At 44.2% G+C, this 20932-nt stretch overlaps 1 pseudogene; it reads left to right on the top strand.

Annotated features, from left to right (window-relative positions):
• Window positions 1–1132: 1132 nt before the first annotated feature.
• Window positions 1133–20522, top strand: LOC101391128 (cytochrome P450 2B11-like; annotated as a pseudogene).
• The last annotated feature ends 410 nt before the right edge of the window (window positions 20523–20932 follow it).

Genomic DNA, 20932 nt, shown 5'->3' with positions numbered 1-20932 from the left:
ACACATTCATTCACATATTCAGCAAATATGGAGTGAGCCTGCCAGAGGCTGGGTGGGGGCAGGCTCAGAGTGATGATGGAGACAGATGCAAGACCAGTGGACGTCAATCAAACTTCAGCCAGTCTCTGAGCTCCCGGAGTTCAGAGTCTAAGGCAAAAAACAGAGTCTAAGACAGAGAGAGATAGCAGGAGGTAGACCAACACACATATAGGTTGTCAGTGAAGGTCAGAGACAAGTCCTGCACTGTGGAGACAGAGCCAGAGGCAGGAAGAGAACCACCTAGTGCTGGTCAGAGCAATCAGACATCCAGAGGACCCCAACGCTCCACCTGTCACATCTCAGTCTCTCTGTCTCTCTCCACCTGCCCCTCCACCTCTGAGTCTCACCAGTTCTGTGTCTCTTCCCCTCCTCTGTTTCTCCCAACTCTCATCTGTGGTTGTCGCAGAAAGGAGGATGAAGGAAGGGGGACTAGATAGACACTGAGGGTCTGCAGGCCCTATAAAGACTAGAACTGGTTGATGCACAAACACACAAGCACACACAGATTCACACACAGAGACATGTACCACGACCACCATGTAAATGCAAACACACCTTCAGGTGTAGAAACATATAAGTCTGCACATATGCAAAAATATACACATAAGCAACACAGACTCATACACAGAGGCACACATCATCATGTTCACATAAATTCAAACACCTCTTTCACGTAGGAAAATCATTCAAGCACACACACAGATGCAAGCATGCATGGACAAATTTATGCAAGCAAAAACACACAAACATGGCCAAAACAAGTAGACAGTGCATGCTTACCCATACCCACAAAAATAAGCAAACACACGTAGACACATGCACACACACTCATGTGGACCCTGGTATCTCTACAGCAGTATCTCTGCCAACATGTAGGGAGGGAGTGCAGAAGTAGGGAGTGAGCAGGTCACTGGGCTGCCAGAGCCAGAAGTGTGGGTCCCTTAGAGCCTCCCGTTAAAGTTCACACTCCTGGACAATGATGAGGGAGGAGGTGGGGAAGGGAGGAAGTTACATAACTGGGTGGGGAGGCAGGCTCAGGATAAACGTCCCAGCTCCAGGCTGCAGTGGGGTGAAAGACCGTAAGACAGGGACCATGGAGATTAGCGTGCTCCTCCTCCTTGCTCTCCTCACAAGACTCTTGCTTCTGGCCAGGGGCTTCCCAAAGGCCCAAGGCCACCTCCCTCCAGGACCCCATCCTCTGCCCTTCTTGGGGAACCTTCTGCAGATGGACAGAAGAGGCCTACTCAAATCCATCCTGAGGGTTAGACACAGGAGGATGGGGTCTGAGGATGGCTCCCTGTCTCTGTACTTGGGAATCACTCCCCAGAAGGAGTGAGGCATCCTTCCAGGCTCAGGGGTGTGATGTGTGAAGGTTGGTGAGTAAGGGGTGTGAAGTTGAAGCATGGTAGATGGTGGTCAGACAGTCAGAAGTGTCCTTGCTCAGTTGGAAGTGTGTGGGCACTGTGTCTAGGGCAGGCAACTGGGCGTGAAGGGGTGTCTGGGTGTGAACCACGGGTGTAGAACTTCACCCACCTCTGCCACCGTCTGTCGTGTTCCTGGGGACCTGCTCACCACTGGAAGAGACAGAAAAGGTGACAGTGGCATCAGTCAGGTAGGTTTCCCCTCTGAAACAAAAGACAGCAAAGAGTGGCTCATGGCAGTGCCAGGACAATGGGGAGATGAGAGGGAGAGCAGGACGTGAGGCCAGGTACAGAGTGCTTACCAATAATGAACATTAATGCACTATAATAGTAGCTGACACTGGAGTATTTACTAGGCTCTGTGTCACTTCCAGATATGATTTCATGTTTGATGATCTATTTAGTAGTTAATAATGTAATCCACCTCCATAAACCCAGTACCCAATAGAGAATTGGAACACTGACAGTAACTTCCATTTGCTCTGTGTCCTCCATCCACTTTCCTCCACCTTGGTGACCACATTCCTCAATCTTGGGCTGTCATCTCTTTGCTTTTAATAGAGAGCATTTTATCACAGATATGGAGGCCCCAAGTGCATATTATTTCAGTGTCTTTAATGTATCACAAGGGTACCATGCTTTTGTGTAAACTCCTGGACTTAGTGTCTTCACTCAGAATTACTAGGATTCATCTGTACTGTCATGGGAGTTCATCAGGTCTTGTTTACAACAAGAGGCCTGGAGAGGAGCTATACTCATCTTAGAGGCATGGCAGTGAAGTTCAGCCTGGGGAGGGCACTTTGCCACAGTCACACAGCTGGGATCCCAGAGAGAGGAAGCTGGGTCCAGCACAGAGATCTCTTCACCTCTAATGCCCTCATAGACTGAAGCTGCCTAAGAATTTTGGGATCAATGAATCCTTTGTGAATTAGATTAAAGCTGTGGGCTCCCTCCCCTACAAATATCCAGGTACATTTAGCATAAAATTTTGAGAGTTCTAGACCCCCAAAGGCTCTTCCCTACAGTCTCCAAGGATCCTCAAGTTGTCCATGTCCTCGATTATCATTCCATCTTTGTGAGGGGGAGGGAGAAAGAGAGAGAGACAGATTGAGAGAGGGAGTGATGCAGAGAGCATGGGCTAGCAGGTGTCATGTTGGAACAGGTTGAGGATGGTGGCTCTGCCTCTCCTCCATTTCCCCATATGCTTCCAAATCTGTCCAGGGTCAGATCAGATGTGTGTTCATGTTCCAGATTCAACTCTTACTCGTTACTCAATTCTTACTCTTGGTTTCCTCTTTTGGTAAAATGAGATGGTGACCACAGGAATGTATACCTCTTGAGACTGTTATGAAGATTAAACGCGATATTACATAGAGCCTGGTCTATAGTAAGTTAAATGGCAGCTACTTCAATCCACTTATTCATTTACTCACTCTAACAATGATAGTTTACTGGGCACATTCTTTGTGCTGGGGAATATTCTCAGCATTGATGATGTGGCATTGGACAGGGCATACAAAAATAAACAAGTAAGGAAATATTAGGTAGACAAAAGCTATGATGAAAATAAACCAGAGTGATATTTTAGAAAGTGGTGGGAGCTACATTAGATTGAGTGTTGAGAGAAAGACTCAGTCTTTCTTAGTTTCTGAGCAGAGACCCTGAAAGATGCAAGTGGAAGGCACCAGAGAGAAGCGGGTGTTGATGTAAGAACCCTGAAACAGGGCAAACTCAGCATGTTTTGGGGACAATACAGAGGCTGGATCTGAGTGTGTGAAGGGGCAAGTAAGAGGAGAAGTCAGCGGGGTGATGGGGTCACGTTATGTAGGGCCGGGTGTTCCATGGTGGAGACTTAAGGTGTTATTCTCAGTGCAGTGGGATCATTGGAGTTTTTGGAGCAAGTTAGGGATATTAATTAATTTACATTTTAATGGGATTACTCTCACTTCAGGGTGGGGTGGGATGGGAAGATGATGAAATGATTGTAGAGGGAACAGGAATGAAAGCAAGGAGGCTTTGCAGAGATCAATGTAAGTTTTAACTAAACTTAACCCTTTTATGATTTCAAGTCAACTTTTTATTGAAGTTTAACATTACTCTAAAAAAGTGCACAAATCATAAGTGTGCATCCCAGTGAATTTTCTTAAGTGAAAATACTTATGTAATTGACATAGAGATAAGTACAACATGACCTATCCCCAGAAGCATTCCTCATGTACCCTTTCCAGTCACTCCCCTGTTACTATCCTGACACCACAGGTGTGTGCTGTTTGAACATAATATAAATAGAATTATGACATAAGGACTCTTTTGTGCCTAGTTGCTTTCATTCAACATTATGTTTGTGAGTTTCATTCGTGTTGTTAGTTTTAGCAATGATTTGTTCTTTTTCATTGCTGTGTAGTATTCCACGGCATGAGTGCATCATTACATATTTATTCTGTATCGACGGTGCTGAACATTTCATTAATAAGATTTTTATGAATCTCCTTGTTCATATTTTTGGTGAATCCACATGCACATTCTTGCTGTGCATTTTGTTGAGAGTGAATATGCTGACTCACTGAGTAAACATACATTCAGCTTCAGGAAGTATAGCTGGGGAGTTTCCCAAATGGCTGTATTGATGTTATGATTTTTCAAATTTCATGATGACCCCAGTGGGCCCTCACTTTCCTTTCATGTCTACTGGGTAGGGGGTTCAGGGTGGTTCTCTGGGGAAATGTCAGGAGGCAGACGGCAGGTTGAAGTTAGTTCACAACAAAGATGATTTTTCAGTTGCGATGCCAGGGCGGTCTATAGACTCAGGGGTACGTGCAAGTGTGTTACTAGAAATATTTACACATCAGGTACCAGTCACATGGAACTGGCTGGGTGATGGGTTACTCCTTTAATTGCTGGGTCTTGAGGTGGAGAGTCTTGGGGGCAGTAGCTAATTATCAATTTAATGTAAGTCTTTCAACTGTTTAACAACTGGGATGGGCACAGAGGTGCACGATGATTAACAGCAACCCTATGAGTGGGTATGATTGGCAGCTCCAAGAGAAATATGGGGACGTCTTCACAGTGTACCTCGGGCCACGGCTATGGTCCTGCTGTGTGGGACAGAGGCCATCCGGGAGGCCCTGGTGGACCAAGCTGAGGCCTTCTCTGGCCGAGGTAAAATTGCTGTCATTGAGCAAGTCGTCCAGGGATTCAGTAACGATATCAGAAGCACTGAGTGAGGGCAGAAAGGAGGAAGGGGCTTGGGGAGGTGAGTCTTGGAAGGGAGAGTAAGGAGTGGAGAGGGACCCAACCTAACTTCTACACCCCCAGGTGTGGTCTTTGCCAACAGGCAACATTGGAAGACCCTTCGCCGATTCTCTCTGGCCACCATGAGGGACTTTGGGATGGGAAAGCGGAGTGTGGAGGAACGGATTCAGGAGGAGGCTCAGTGTCTGTTGGAGGAGCTGCGGAATACCAAGGGTGAGCCCCGGGGGACGGGGAGGAAAGAAGGACAGTGAATCAGGAGAGAAGTGCAGTGCACAGCAACAGAAAGACAGAGGGGTAGATGTGGGCAGAGAAAGAGAGTTAGATATAGAGAAAGATAGAGCCTGAGAGACCATCAGACTGGGGGACAGGGCCAGAGAGAGGAGCATGGAGACGGACAGAGATGATCTGAAGATGGACACGGGGAGCCAGAAGAGATGTGGAGTATGTAGCATCGAGAACAAACTAAGACATAGAATAAGGTATTAGCACACTCTGTAGCTGTGTTCAGGGAGACCAATGGATAGATTAATTGTTATCTATCAAAGGCAAAAACAGGACTTTCATAAAAGAAAGCAAAGAAAGAAAAGAGAAAAGTACAGACATTTTGAAAATGACAAACTCAGTTTTCTTTCCTTGTGTGAACTGCTGATGAACTGGCAGTGAGCCAAGAGGGCAGTCAGGTATTCAGGTCTCAGGCAGCTGCACTGGCCATCAAAGAAGCACTTCTCGTTGTTTTTGGATTCTCCATAAACAGGTGTTGATGAGACACAAAGGTGACAGGGTCCTTTCTTAACCATTTGCAAGACATAAATGTGGAGACTGGGAGGGAGAGGCAGAGGCAGAGACACAGGGAGCAACAGAGGAATAGGGACAGAGTGCTGAGAAGAAAGACAGGAAGAAACAGAGTGACACAAGGAGACAGAGAAGGAGACAGAGACAGAGATGGAGGGGCCAAAATGAAGAGAGACATGCAGAGACAAGAGAGCAAGTGTAAGAGGCTCAGAGATGCCAAAGGAAACAATGGCAGAGAGAAACTGAGACAGAGAAAATAAGAGAGACAGACAGGATCAGGAAAGGGTCTGCAGGGGAACAAGAGAAGATGGATGGGTGAGACCCAGAGAGAGGCTGCACCCACCTGGCCTTTGTGGGCTCACAGCCCACCCTCCGTCCAACTGGGCCAAGTCTGGAGTACACCAACATTAGTTAAAAGTGCAGAATGATTACCAAAGACCAGAGTCAGAGAGGTGATGAGAAGAGCTGAAGTGGGAGAGACAGATAAGAGAAAGGGGGAGCAGAGCTCTTTAATTTGCACATGCGGTTGATTGAAAACCTGCTCTGCACCACCCCTGCCCTGTGGGACCGAACTCTCCCTGCTCCTAGAGTCAGGCCTGGGGCCTGAGCAGGGTTCAACCACACAGCCCTGCAACTGGGACACCTGTTTCTGAGTCCTGGCCACAGTGATGAGTAGCTGGGTAACCCTGGTCAAAAGAGATAACCTCTCTGTCTGCTCATCTATGAAATAGGGGTAATAACAAAAGTGTGCATTCTTCACAGGGTTGTGGTGGGAATAAGTAAAACAATATGCGAAGTGTTTAGGATAGGGCCTGGCACATAATATGGGCTGATGACTGTTAGCTGTTTCTGGTCCTGTTTTCTTCATCATTACTGAGCGATGGAGGACAGTCACACAGAGATGGGCAGCAGCCAAATGCTCTCCAGGCCTTTGAGTCGGTGTCTGGTGACCTGTACGTCCTCCCCCTAGGAGCTCTCCAGGATCCCACCTTCTTCTTCCACGTCATCACTGCCAACATCATCTGCTGAATTGTCTTTGGAAAACGCTTCTCCTACAGAGATCCTGAGTTCCTGTGGCTCCTGGAATTGATATACTAGTCCTTTGCACTCGTCAGCTCCTTCTCCAGCCAGGTCAGGAAGAGGCTGAGGGACAGTGGGGATGAGGGTGCATCCAGGGCAGGGGAAAGGGGTGATCTGCTTTGAGGGCCAGAAATGCAGCTTAGGGCTGGAAGAAGGGCAGAGACAACAGGGAGAGACAGGGACTGAGACCTGGAGGGAGGGATAGTTGGTGAGACAGGGACTGAGAAACTAAGAGAAAGAAAGAGGTGTGAAGGGGAGGCAGAAATAGAGAGAGAGACTAAGGAATGAGGACTTGGAAGAGAGAGGAGAGAAGAGGGGTGGAAAAGAGAGAAGACAGAGAGAAAACAAGACAAAGAAGGGCAGAGATGAAGAGATGCTGAGAGAGAGAGTTGAAAAGAGTGTGTGTGTGTGTCTGTGTGTGTGTGTACGCGTGTGTGTGAGAGAGAGAGAGGGAGAATGAATCAGGCTTTCAGGCTCTCTACTCTTCTGTCCCTGCTTCCCCTGAATCTTTGCCTCTGTCTTTGACGAAACTCCTCACTTGATGAAATCCAAAGATCAATGAAAATAAGAAACTGCATTTCTTCATTTTCCCTTTTCTCCTCCTTCTTTATGTTTTTAAAAAATGTCTCCTAGATTATAAAGGAGTATGCTCCTCTTCTAAAACTAAATAATAGTTTCTCTTTCTCGACTAATATGGAAATACACCTATTGTACATTAACTGAAAAAAATTAAATGGCACAACATACACATGGCCATTGCTCTTCATCAGGTGTGTGTCACATTCACAGGTTGGACTGTTACAAATCTGCAGTGGGTCCCAGGATGAGGAGATGAGACAAGCCCAACAGGTGGTTTCAATTATCTCCTCCCATAGAGAACCACAGAGAAAGAAATGTCTGGAAGGAGATCCACCAAAAAGTTAACAGTGGTTATCCTAGAGAGGGGGATTAGCAAGGAATTTTACATCGATAGGTTTTGAATCTTTTGCAGTTATTTGCAACAACTTGACTATTACATTTATCATCAGCCATAACAGTAAATATATGTTCCACATGAATGAATAGTCTTAACCCACCAACAGGCTCATCTTGTGTAAACATCCTGTTATCAATACCTGACACAGCAAGGGAGATGCAGGAGGTGGAAAGAGTCAGAGAGAGGTTTGAGCAAAACAGGTAAACTGGCTGAGGTAGGCAAGAGAAGCCCAGAGAGATGACAATAAGTGGAAACACACAGAGATAAGAAGAGGTGGAAAGGAGAGATGGAGATGTGGGGCAGAGACCAACAAAAAAACAGGAGGATGAGAGAGGAAGATGCAGAAAGAGAAAAATAAGAGAAAAACAGATCAAGGGAGACATAAAATCAGTGAATGAAAGACTCAGATATAGATAGATAGATAGATAGATAGATAGATAGATAGATAGATAGAGAAACAGAGAAACAGAGACAGACGCATAAAGAGAGAGGGAGACAGAGATTCCCCTAGGAAGTGTTAAGACCCAGCAGGTCTGCTCCTCCTGTGACCTCAGCCCCAAGAGGACCTCACATTACCTTCTCTACCTCGTGCCTCAGGTGTTTGAGCTCTTCCCCAACTTCCTGAAGCACTTTCCTGGCACACGCAGGCAAGTCTACAAAAACTTGAAGGAAGTCAACACCTTCATTGCCCACAGTGTGGAGGAGCACCGTAAAACTCTGGACCCCAGCAACCCCTGGGACATCATTGATACCTACCTGTTGCGCATGGACAAAGTGGGGTTTGGGAGAGGGGAGCTGGAGGGGACGGGAAAGAGGAAAAATGTGGAGTGAGAGCAAGAGAGGGGAAGGGTTTAGAGAGTGGGAAAGAGGAGGAGAGAAGTACAGAGGATGAGGATGGGAGATTAGGAAAAGGGAGGGAAGATGAGGGAGAGAATGGAGTGGGAGATGAAAGGAAGAATAAAGTAGGGCGGAGAGAGAGAGAGATACTGGAAATACAGAACAGGGGACAATAATACAGCAACAGGTGAAAAGACCCACAGTGGCAGAAAGAGGCTGAGAGAAGAAGAGAGACAAACACATCAAAGAAATGGAGAGAGAGTTTGAAACAGAGCCAGACAGAGTGAAGGAAGACTTAGAGAGACAGAAACAGAGATACGTGGTTGGACCCTCAGATGACAGAGAATAGGAAAATGAGCCAGACGGTATGAGAGACCCAGAAACAGGTGGAGGGCACCCTGAGAGAGGCGTGTGGGGTGAGACTCCAGCCTCCCCTGACACGAGCCCTACCCTTCTGGGCACAGGAGAAGTCTGACCCAAACAGTGAGTTCCACCAGCAGAACCTCATCCTCAATACGCTCCCGCACTGCTTCGCTGGCACTGAGACCACCAGCACCACTCTCCACTGTGGATTACTGCTCATGCTCAAATACTCCTACATCACAGGTGGGCAGGCTTGGGACAGCCAGGCGAGGGAGGTCTTCTGACCACTTTTGGGGCTGCAGAAATGGGGCTAGGGTTCCTTCATCAACGAGAGGGGGTGTGTTCCATGCTTATAGCTGGAGCACTGCCGGGATTTGAAGGAGCTCCCAACTAGGCCAGCCCTGTTGGTGGATGGATATATGAAAAAATCTGTCAATGTGTTCTCCCACTGTTTTCTCTGATTACTTAAAGATCAGTTTATCCATCCATCCATCCATCCATCCATGCATCCATCCCTCCATCCATCCATTGATCTGTCTGTACTTTTATTCATTAATTAACCTGTATCCTCAGATTCTTTTATCTATCATTTATCCAAAAACATACACTTCCATACTTTATTTGGATTAATTGATTCATCTATTGATCCTTTGAAATGGTGATTAATTCAATGAAGTATTTGTCATTGATTCATTGGCTCATTCATTCATTCATACATCCATCTGTCCTTATTTGAGCTAGGTCTCATTCCTGAATCCTTCCATCAGTCAGCCTTTCTTTTTTTTTTTTTTTTTTTTAATTTTTTGTTTATTGCAGTAACATTGGTTTATAACATTGTAAAAATTTCAGGTGTACATCATTGTACTTCTATTTCTGCATAGATTACATCATGTTCACCACCCAAATACTAATTACAACCCATCATCACACACATGTACCGAATTATCCCTTTCACCCTCCTCCCTCCCCCCTTCCCCTCTGGTAACCACCAATCCAATCTCTGTCCCTATGTGTTTGTTTATTGTTGTTATTATCTACTTCTTAATGAAGGAAATCATAAGGCATTTGACCTTCTCCCTCTGACTTATTTCACTTTGCATTATACCCTCAATGTCCATCCATGTTTTCACAAATGGCTGGATTTCATCGTTTCTTATGGCTGAGTAGTATTCCATTGTGTATATATACCACATCTTCTTTATCCATTCATCACTTGATGGGCACTTAGGTTGCTTCCAAGTCTTGGCTATTGTGAATAACGTTGCAGTGAATACAGGGGTGCTTGTATCTTTATGCATTGGTGTTTTCAAGTTCTTTGGATAAATACCCAGCAGTGAAATAGCTGGATTGTATGGTAGTTCTATCCTTGATTTTTTGAGGAATCTCCATACAGTTTTCCATAGTGGCTGCACCAGTTTGCACTCCCACCAGCAGTGTATGAGAGTTCCCTTCTCTCCACATCCTCTCCAACACATGTTGTTTTCTGTCTTGTAAATTATAGCCATTCTGACGGGCGTGAGGTGATATCTCATTGTAGTTTTGATTTGCATTTCCCTGATAGTTAGTGATTTGGAACATCTTTTCATGTGTCTGTTGGCCATCTGTATATCTTCTCTGGAGAAATGTCTGTTCAGGTCTTTTGCCCATTTTTTAATTGGTTTGTTAGTTTTTTTGTTGTTGAGATGCATGAGTTCTTTATATATTTTGGAGATTAAGCCCTTATCAGAAGTATGGTTTGCAAATATCTTCTCACAATTGTCACGTTGTCTTTTCCTTTTGTTGATAACCATCAACCTTTGCTGTGCAGAAACTTTTTAGTTTGATGTAGTCCCATTTGTTTATTTTTTCTATTGTTTCTCTTGCCCGGTCAGACATGGTGCTTGAAAAGATGTTGCTAAGACCAGTGTCGAAGAGCATACTGCCTATGTTTTCTTCTAGAAGTTTCACAGTTTCAGGTCTTACATTCAAGTCTTTAATCCATTTGGAGTTAATTTTTGTGTATGGTGTAAGGTAAGGGTATACTTTCATTTTTTTGCATATGGCTATCCAGTTTTCCCAACACCATTTGTTAAAGAGACTTTCTTTTCTCCATTGTATGTTCTTGGCTCCTTTGTCAAAGATTAGCTGTCCATAGATGTGTGGGTTTATTTCTGGGCTTTCGATTCTATTCCATTGATCTGTGTGTCTGTTTTTATGCCAGTACCATGCTGTTTTGGTTACTATAGCTTTGTAGTATATTTTGAAATCAGGGAGTGTGATACCTCCAGCTTTGTTCTTTTTTCTCAGGATTCCTTTAGCTATTCGGGGTCTTTTGTTTTTCCATATAAATTTTAGGATTCTTTGTTCTATTTCTGTGAAAAATGTTGTTGGAACATTGATAGGGATTGCATTGAATCTATAGATGGCTTTAGGAACTATGGACATCTTAACTATGTTAATTCTTCCAATCCGAGAGCACGGAATATCTTTCGATTTCTTTGTGTCTTCTTCAATTTCTTTCAGAAATGTTTTATAGTTTTCAGTGTACAGATCTTTCACCTCTTTGGTTAAGTTTATTCCTAGGTATTTTATTCTTTTTGTTGCAATTGAAAATGGGATGGTATTCTTAATTTCTCTTTCTGCTACTTCGTTGTTAGTGTACAGAAATGCAACTGATTTTTGTATGTTGAATTTGTATCCTGCTACTTTACCATATTCGTTTATTACTTCTAAAAGTTTTCTGGTGGATTCTTTAGGGTTTTCTATATATAAAATCATGTCATCTGCAAATAGTGAGAGTTTCACTTCTTCCTTTCCAATTTGGATCCCTTTTATTTCTTTCTCTTGCCTGATTGCTCTGACTAGGACTTCCAGTACTATGTTACATAGGAGTGGTGACAGTGGGCATCCTTGTCTGGTTCCTGTTCTTAGAGGGATAGGTTTCAGTTTTTCACCATTGAGGATGATATTAGCTGTGGGTTTCTCATATATGGTCTTTATTATGTTGAGGTACTTTCCTTCTATACCCATTTTATTCAGAGTTTTTATCATAAATGGATGCTGGATCTTGTCAAATACTTTCTCTGCATCTATTGAGATGATCATGTGATTTTTATTTTTCATTTTATTATTGTGGTGTATTACGTTGATTGATTTGCGAATGTTAAACCATCCCTGCATCCCTGGAATAAATCCCACTTGATCATGGTGTCTAATCTTTTTAACGTATTGTTGTATGAGATTTGCTAGTATTTTGTTGAGGATTTTCGCATCGATGTTTATCAGTGATATTGGCCTGTAATTTTCTTTTTTTGTGTTGTCCTTGTCTGGTTTTGGTATCAGGGTAATGTCAGCTTCGTAGAATGAGTTAGGGAGCTTCCCCCCCTCCTCAATTTTTTGGAAGAGTTTGAGAAGGATAGGTATTAAGTCTTGTTTGAATGCTTGGTATAATTCACCAGGGAAACCATCTGGTCGTGGACTTTTATTTTTGGGGAGGTTTGTGATTACTGTTTCGATCTCCTTTCTGGTGATTGGTCTATTCAAATTCTCTACTTCTTCTTGATCCAGTTTTGGAAGGTTGTATGATTCTAAGAATTTATCCATTTCTTCCAGATTGTCGAATTGGTTGGCATATAGCTTTTCATAGTATTCTCTTATGATCTTTTGTAATTCTGAGGTGTCTGTTGTAACCTCTCCTCTTTCATTTCTGCTTTTACTTATTTGTGCCTTGTCTCTTTTTTTCTTGGTGAGTCTAGCTAAAGGTTTGTCAATTTTGTTGATCTTTTCAAAGAACCAGCTCTTGGTTTTATTAAATTTTTCTATTTTTTTGGTCTCTATTTCATTTATTTCTGCTCTGATTTTTATGATTTCCCTTCTTCTACTGATTTTGGGTTTGTTTGTTCTTCTTTTTCCAGTTCCTTTAGGTGCATTGTTAGATTGTTTATTTGAGATTTTTCTTGTTTGTTGAGATAGGCCTGTATCGCTATAAACTTCCCTCTTAGAACTGCTTTTGCTGTATCCCATAAATTCTGGCATGTCGTATTTTCATTTTCATTTGTCTCCAGGTATTTTTTGATTTCTTCTTTGATTTCTTTGTTAACCCAGTCGTTGTTCAGTAGCATTTTATTTAATCTCCACGTATTTGTGGCTTTTCTGATTTTCTTCCTATAGTTGATTTCTAGTTTCATACCGTTGTGGTCAGAAAAGATGCTTGGTATTATTTCAATCTTCTTAAATTTATGGAGACTTGTTTTGTGGCCTAATATGTGATCAATCCTGGAGAATGTTCCGTGTGCATTTGAAAAGAACGTGTATTCTTCGGTTTTTGGATGGAATGCTCTGTATCTAACTACTAGGTCCATCTGTTCTAGTGTGTCATTTAAGGCCAATGTTTCCTTATTGATCTTCTGTTTGGACGATCTATCCGTTGGTGTAAGTGGAGTGTTAAAGTCCCCTACTATTATTGTGTTACTATCTATTTCTGTTTATGTCTGTTAATAATTGCTTTATATATTTAGGTGCACCTACATTGGGTGCGTAGATATTTACAAGAGTTATATCCTCTTGTTGGATTGTTCCCTTGATCATTATGTAATGCCCTTCTTTGTCTCTTTTTACAGTTTTTGTTTTAAAGTCTATTTTGTCTGATATGAGTACTGCTACCCCAGCTTTCTTTTCATTGCCATTTGCGTGGAGTATCTTTTTCCATTCCTTCACTTTCAGTTTGTGAGTGTCTTTAGGTCTGAAGTGTGTCTCTTGCATGCAGCATATATATGGGTCTTGTGTTTTTATCCAATCAGCCACCCAATGCCTTTTAATTGGAGCATTTAGTCCATTGACGTTTAAAGTAGCTATTGATAAGTATGTACTTACTGCCATTTTTTAACTTTTTTTTTCTCAATGTTTTAGTAGTCCTTCTCTGTTCCTTTCTTCTTCTATACAGAATTGATGGTCACTTTAGTTTGACCTCTGTCTGAAAGCTGTACTCTTTAACTCCCCTCCTCCCTCCTTTTATGTTTTTGATATCATATCTAACCTCTTTTTTGTGCGTTGTATCCATTACATTCTAATCATGGAAATAGATAATTTTTCCTATTTGTGGTCTTCTCTTTTCCCCTTAAATCAGTCCCTGTAACATTTCTTGTAGCACTGGTTTCTTGGTGACAAGCTCCTTTAATTTTTGCTTATTTGGGAAAATTTTGATCTCTCCTTCCATTTTGAATGATAATCTTGCTGGGTAGAGTGTTCTTGGCTGTAAGTTTTTTCCTTTTAGCACTTTAAATATATCGTGCCATTCTCTTCTAGCCTGTAAGGTTTCTGCTGAGAAGTCAGCTGATAGCCTTATGGGGTTTCCTTTGTATGTAACTTGACCTCCTTTGCAGCTTTTAGGATTCTCTCTTTATCTTTAATTCTGGACATTTTGATTATGATGTGTCTTGGTGTGGGCCTCTGGGTTTATCTTGTTTGGGGCTCTCTGTGTTTCCTGTACCTGGATGTCTGTTTCCTTCCTTAGGTTAGGGAAGATTTCATCTATTATTTCTTGAAACAGATTCTCTGGCCCCTTCTCTCACTCTTCTCCTTCCGGGACACCTATAACACGGATGTTAGTGTGCTTGATGTTGTCCCAGAGGTCCCTTAGACTGTCCTCAGTCTTTTTAATTCTTTTCTCTTTTACCTGTTCACCTTGGGTAATTTCTTCTAGTCTTTCATCCAGCTCACAGATCCATTCTTCTGTATCCTCTACTCTGCTTTTGAGTCCCTCTAGTGAATTTTTCATTTCCAGTATTGTATTCTTCATTTCTGATTGGTTCTTTTTTATATCTTCCATTTCTTTGTTGACTTTCTCACTGAGTTCATCTATTCTTCTCCCCAGATCAGTGAGCATCCTTAACACTCTTTGTTTGAACTCTCTGTCGGGTAGGTTGCTCATTTCCTTTTCACTTAGTTCCTTTTCTGGGGTTTTGTCCTGTTCCCTTACTTGGAATGTATTCTTTTGCCTCCTTATTTTGCCTCTTTCCCTGTGCCTTGTGTCTACGTATTAGGTAGGTCAGCTACGTCTCCTGCTCTTGTATAGGTGACCTTATGTAAGTGATGCCTTAGGAGGCCTGCAGTGTGTTTCCCTCAGTTCTCAATGTTCCAGGGGTGACTCTTATGTGGGATACGTGTGTCCTTCTGTTGTGGCCTGTTTGCTCTCCCTGTAGGTGCCCAGGGAGGCCGAGTTATGCTCCTGGCCAGCTGTTGTAATGCCCAGCTGCTTGTAGTTGTTGTGGGCCCTTCAGTCTCTTTATCAGGTGTGGGGAGCCCCAGCACAGTTGGCTGTACGTTCTAATACCACATTTGTGTTGCAGTATTTCTTTTAAGTGAGTAGGCCCCCAGCGTGGCAGTTTGCTAGGCTCAGGGCCTTACAATTGCTGTAAGCCTCTAGCCTATTAGGTCTCTTGTCAGCTATCTGATGATTGCAGCTGGGTGGGGCTGGCCTCAGGCACAGCAGCACCCAATTCTTTCAGGCTTTGGAAGGTGGGGCAAACCTCCTATGTGGGTCTTTGAGAAGCACAAGTCTTCTGCAGCTGACAAGTCCTGCCGCCCACAGGTCCACACACACAGTCAACACAGTCCTGCCCTGTGTGAACGCCCCGACCACCCCAAGCGGACCCAGTCTCTCCATGGCAGGAGCCCCACACACTCCGCCACCACCCCACACTCTCCACCTGCTCCTTCTGCACACCCTGCCCTGCTCAAGTCGGCTCAGTTGCCAGGCTGCAGAGAATCCAGTCACCAATCTATGCAGGCCCACAAGTTGCCTGAGGGCTTGTTGTTGGTTGGGGCCAGTCTCTAGGGTGGGCTGCCTGCCCTGGCTGAGCTGGATTAAATCGGTGCTCCAGCGGGTGGGGCAGACCCTGGGCTAGCAGGCCCCAGGAGAACTCCAATGGCGTCTGTTTCAGCATGCCCACACCAGGCCACAACAATGGCCGCCGCCAATGTCCCAGTCCCTGGAGAGGTCTCACCCCTCACCGAGATGCTCTCAGGGCCTATTAGGTGAGTCTCTTGTCACCAAAGCACTGTGCACCTTTCTTTCTGGTGATTTTAGGATGCTTTCTGAAATGGGTGAGTTTGCACGTGGGCCCTTTAAGAGCCAGTTTTAGTTTCTTTGTGAACCGAGGTTTCTGGGGGTACTCCCCAATGCTTTAGCAGCAGGCACAGTCAGATATTATGCCACTGGTCTCGATTGTGGTGGGTCCACCAAATGCCCACAGCGGGTGCGCTCCCCGGCTCAGGGCCCCGCGCCTCCAGGGAGGCTGCGTACCTGTGCGCTGCTCCCGGAGGCAGTGACGTTGGCATCTTGTGAAGGTGTTTTTCCTCTCCAGAAGGGAGTCTCTGCCTCTTCCACCTCAGTTAGGATTGTCCGTTGTTGCAGGAGTTCCTCTTATCCAGTTTTCAGTTCTGTCTCAGGGGTAATTTTTCCATGAGTAGTTGTAGATTGGCTGTGTCTATGGGAGGAGGTGAGTTCAGAGTCTGCTTACGCTGCCATCTTGACTCCGCCTCTCAGTCAGCCTTTCAACTCATACTTCATCTATCTATTCCTTCATTTGTCCAATTAATAATTCACTCATTTATTCATTCTTGATTTGGTCATCTATTATTCAATACATCCTTTTATTTATTGCTTAATTTACTCCTTCCTTCTCTAATTTACTCATTCCCTCATTCCTCCATAAATCTAGCCATTTATCCATTCACGTGATTTATTGGTCTATGGACCATTTATTAATTAATGATTCATTAATTTATCTATTGATTGATAAGTAAATACATGCATACATTTATTAACATTCTTCTATTCATAAATCTTTCCATTCTTGAATTGACCCTTTGGTTGATTGATTGCTTGATGTATACATTTACATATCCAGTTGTTCGTGGGTTAATCTATTGATGTATTTCACTGTCATATTCCTGAGAACCTAGCACAGTGCCCCATCTATCATACATACACAATAAGTATTCGTTCATTTTCTACTCTTCTTGGACAATTTTTAGAGATTCATAGCCTAGAGTTATTATTCTGAAATTCTATGCAGAAATGTGGCACCTGTGGGTATGTGTGTGTCTGTGTTTACCTGTGTATGTGGGGAGAGAATCCATAATATTAATTAGATTTCAATGGATGAGAAATCTTGTTGCTTCCTCCATCCTTCCCCCACCCTAAGCTGTTTGCTCCGAGGGGTGTCAATAATATGACCCTTTTCTATAGGTATTTCCTGGCTCTTTGGCCCATAGAGCAGTGTCCGTGCTGAAATGTCTCTTTGAAATGAGGTTCACTGGTCCCACTCTTCTGTGCAGAGAGAGTCCACAAGGAGATCGATCAGGTGATTGGCTCACAACGCGTTCCAGCTCTCGATGACCGAGCCAAAATGCCTTACACTGATGAAGTCATTCACAAGATTCAGAGATTCTCGGACCTCCTCCCCTGAGTTTGCCCCATGTCATCACCAAAGACATTCACTTCCGAGGGTATATCATCCCCAAGGTGAGACCAGCTGGGCTCCTGCATCCCTCCAGAGTGGGCATCCTGGGTTCTCTTCATCTCCAAACTTGGCCTACTATTGGTTTTATCACTAGGGCCCTCTTTTTTGATTTTCAGTGTGGAGTGGGGAAGGGAATGACAATATTTTTATCCTGTGACCATCCCTCAGGCCACTGAACTATATCCCATCCTTAGTTCTGCTCTCCATGACCCACGTTACTTTGAAAAACCAGATGCCTTCAACCGTGACCACTTTCTGGATGCCAATGGGACATTGAAGAAGAATGATGCTTTTATCCACTTCTCCACAGGTAAGGTGAACCCTCACTCCCTTTCCCAGATACCAGAGTACAGGTGCCATCCACTTCTTGAGACAATCAAGGAGAGGTCTTTGTTTATTGGGCAGTGAGAATATACCAGTTGCCTTACCTACATTAACCACTCCATCTTCACTGCAACCCTAGAGGGGGCATGAGAAGTGAAATCATATTCCAAATGCGCATCTTGGTTAGCTGGACCCTGAGCAAGTATTTTAACATCTCCACATCTCAGTATAAAATATCTGTTGATAATTATTCAGAGATCATGCTCTATTGGGGGCTGAGGATAATGAATTGGACAAGTCACATAGAGACACAGTTCCTACCTCGTGAAATTTATAGTCCAGTAGAGAGATGGACATTCATAGCATACTCACAAAATAATAACTAATTAAATGAATTAATGCCTGCAGTGTGCTTAGAATGGCTTGACACAAAGTAAATGCTCATGGGGCAATTATTATCATTATAATAATCCTAATGGTCATAAGTTCTGTAAAGGGGGCTTTGGGAGCACGGAATAGGAGGTACTGACAGCTCTTTGTAGGTTAGTGAGGAAAAGCTTACTTGAAGCACTGGCTTCTAAGATAAGACATTGTGGCTGACCATCAACCAGCTACTGGAAAGAGTGTTTCAGGGAGAGAGAACAGCAAGGGAAGAGCCTGACCCTGGAGACAGCACGGTGCATTAAGAAACTTGAAGAAACCAGGCTGTCTGGGGTATGGATTAAGGATGGGGCTAAGAGTGAATAGCTTATCTAGGGGGCCCTGAAAGTTGGGGAGTGTTTGGCTTAACCTTGATAGCACTGGGGAGCCAGGGAGGGTCCTGACATGCTCTGATGTCTCTCTATCCCTGTTCTCCACTCTTTGGCCCCATCCAGAGAAAACATCTAGCCTCAGGGTCCTCTTCATTTAGGAGAAAGGAAGACTGGAGAATCAAGTCCCAAGTCTTGAGTTCGATGAGTGACTTCAGTGACCCAGGGCTCTAGCTCTGCCCCGTGCGATCGACTCCTCCCTCATTTCATCTTAAGTGAGAATTGGAGGCCATGTGGTGGGCTGAGGGTCAATTCCTCCATTCCATAGTCCTGTCCTATGTTTAGAGAGAGGCAGAGAGGTGAGGAAACAAGGAAAGAGACAGACGGAGAAGGAGAGAGTGAGTGAGAAACAAAGCGGGGAACAAAGATAGACACAGCAGGACGTAGACACAGGAGACAGTGGTGGAAAGAGACAGGGTGAATGTCGGACAAGAGAGGAAGGAGGGGAGAGAGAGGGAGAAGGAAAAGAACGAGGGAGGAGGAGAGAGGAGGAGGAAAAGTGGGAAGAAGAGGGAGAGAAACAGAAAAGCAAAAGAGTGAAAAAAGAGAGTGACACAAGTGGAGAAGAAGAAATAGTAAAGGAGAGAAACGTTACCTGTAGATGGGGATGAAAAATGAGACAGAGAGAGTTGCAGACAGAATCAGATCCAAATGGACAGAGATAGAGAGGTAAACAACAGGAAGAAAGTAGAAAAAAGGAGACAAAGAGAAGAGAGACAGAGAACCAGGGCCTGACAGGAGGTATAGACAGAAAAATACCGAGGCTGACTGCTATGGGCAGAAAGAAAGGCAAGCCAAGCCAAAAAGGTCTTAGAGCCAAGACATTCCAAAGTGTTTCTACGTGGACAGCCCCAGGGATGCAGAGGATGGGCAGGGAGGGATACAAGAGGTGTCATTCTGTTCTGAAAGACCTGTGTCACAGAACCAGTTAAACATGAAGAGCCAGCCCTGAGCTCTGCCCTGAGTACTTCTAAGCTCATGACCCCTAACTTCTGGAAGTTCCAGGAAGATGTGGACCCTTTCCCAGATAGTTCCACACAGGCACAAGGTCTATAAACTTGAAAGGTCTGGCAAATGCCTGGAAACCCGTCCTTGATGTGACCATCCATGATTGTCAGCTTGCAGATGAAAAACACCTAGGTAAAGGAGAAGGCTCTCAGTGTCTCTGTGTGAGTTTCCAGCTCCTTTTCTCCTCATTTCTCTCCAAGCCCGTGGTTCATAAACTATTGGAGGTGGTTGTCCTTACACCTCTGAGAATCTCATGGAAGCCATAGACTCCCCTCTCATATGCGTCAGTCCCGTTCATGATTTTATGTACAGTTTGGGGATTTCTCAGAACTCTTGAAGTTTATGGCTCTCAGGCTGAGAAAAAAAGACATACAGAGATAGACAAACAGGTGCAGCGCCAGAGACACACACCCCACCACACATACCCAGAAATAGACAGAAAGCACTAACTGCATCTACAGGATACTAAATCTGGGCCAGAATAGAATTCTATTTTAAGAATTTTTACAAATATTAACTTCTTTATCCTCACAATAGCCCTCTGAGATAGGTACCCCCATATTAGAAATTAAGGACATAAAATATTTTATGTCAGAAATAGACACACACACACACACACACACACACGCACACACATCCAACCAGAAGTGGGTCCCTAGATTCTGTGGGGCCACTGAACCCTTTGGAAATCTAACAGAAGCTACAAACTCTCTCCTGGAAAAATGTGCAAGGCTCATCCACCCAAAGATTTACACGTGGATTCACAGAGTTTGGAAACCTCCTAAAATCAACCCTAAATTGCAAGTTAAAGGCCAACTCCATGCAAATCTGTTGCAATGGACCCAGATCTCTGGGCTTGGGGATGTGACAAGGCAAAGAATGTACATCTACCCTGCGCTGATATTGGTGATTCTCTGTGCCCACAGGGAAGCGCATTTGTCTTGGCGAAGGCATTGCTTGCACCGAATTATTCCTCTTCTTCACAACCATCCTCCAGAACATCTCCTTGGTCAGCTCCGTGGCCCCTGAGGACATCAACCTCACACCCCGGGAGAATGGTGTCTTCAAACTGCCCCTGAAGTACCAGATCAGCATCCTGCCCTACCAAGGGTACTGAGGAAGGGTTCTAAGGATTCCAGGGTCATGGAGTGTCCCCTTCTCTACAGAGAATGGCCCCTGACTCTCTCCATGTCTTCTCACCACTGAGAGAAACTTTGTAAGCCTTTGTCCTCCCCGCTCCATGGTTTCCACCTCCATGGGAAAGTGCTTTCTGTGGTCTCGTCTCCTTCCATCAAGCTGCAGCTCTTCTAAAGAATCAAGGAGGGGTTTTCCTTTCCTCTGTTAATACAATTCGAGAAGTAGTGTACATATAGAAACAGGGTCCAAAAGTGAAAACCTGGCTCAGAGTCTCTGCAGTTCCACCTCCCAGGCCACAGCTCACCCTGAGTGACTTCCTTCCCCAGAACAACCACAGCCGCCATTTATCAACTCCTTGTGCTCCATGATCTGTGCATGACTACATGACCA

The sequence above is a fragment of the Ceratotherium simum genome, chromosome 33, assembly GCF_057802395.1.
Source record: "Ceratotherium simum simum isolate JZ-2026a chromosome 33, ASM5780239v1, whole genome shotgun sequence".
Lineage (NCBI taxonomy): Eukaryota > Metazoa > Chordata > Mammalia > Perissodactyla > Rhinocerotidae > Ceratotherium > Ceratotherium simum.
This window is presented reverse-complemented; position numbering and strand designations above follow the sequence as displayed.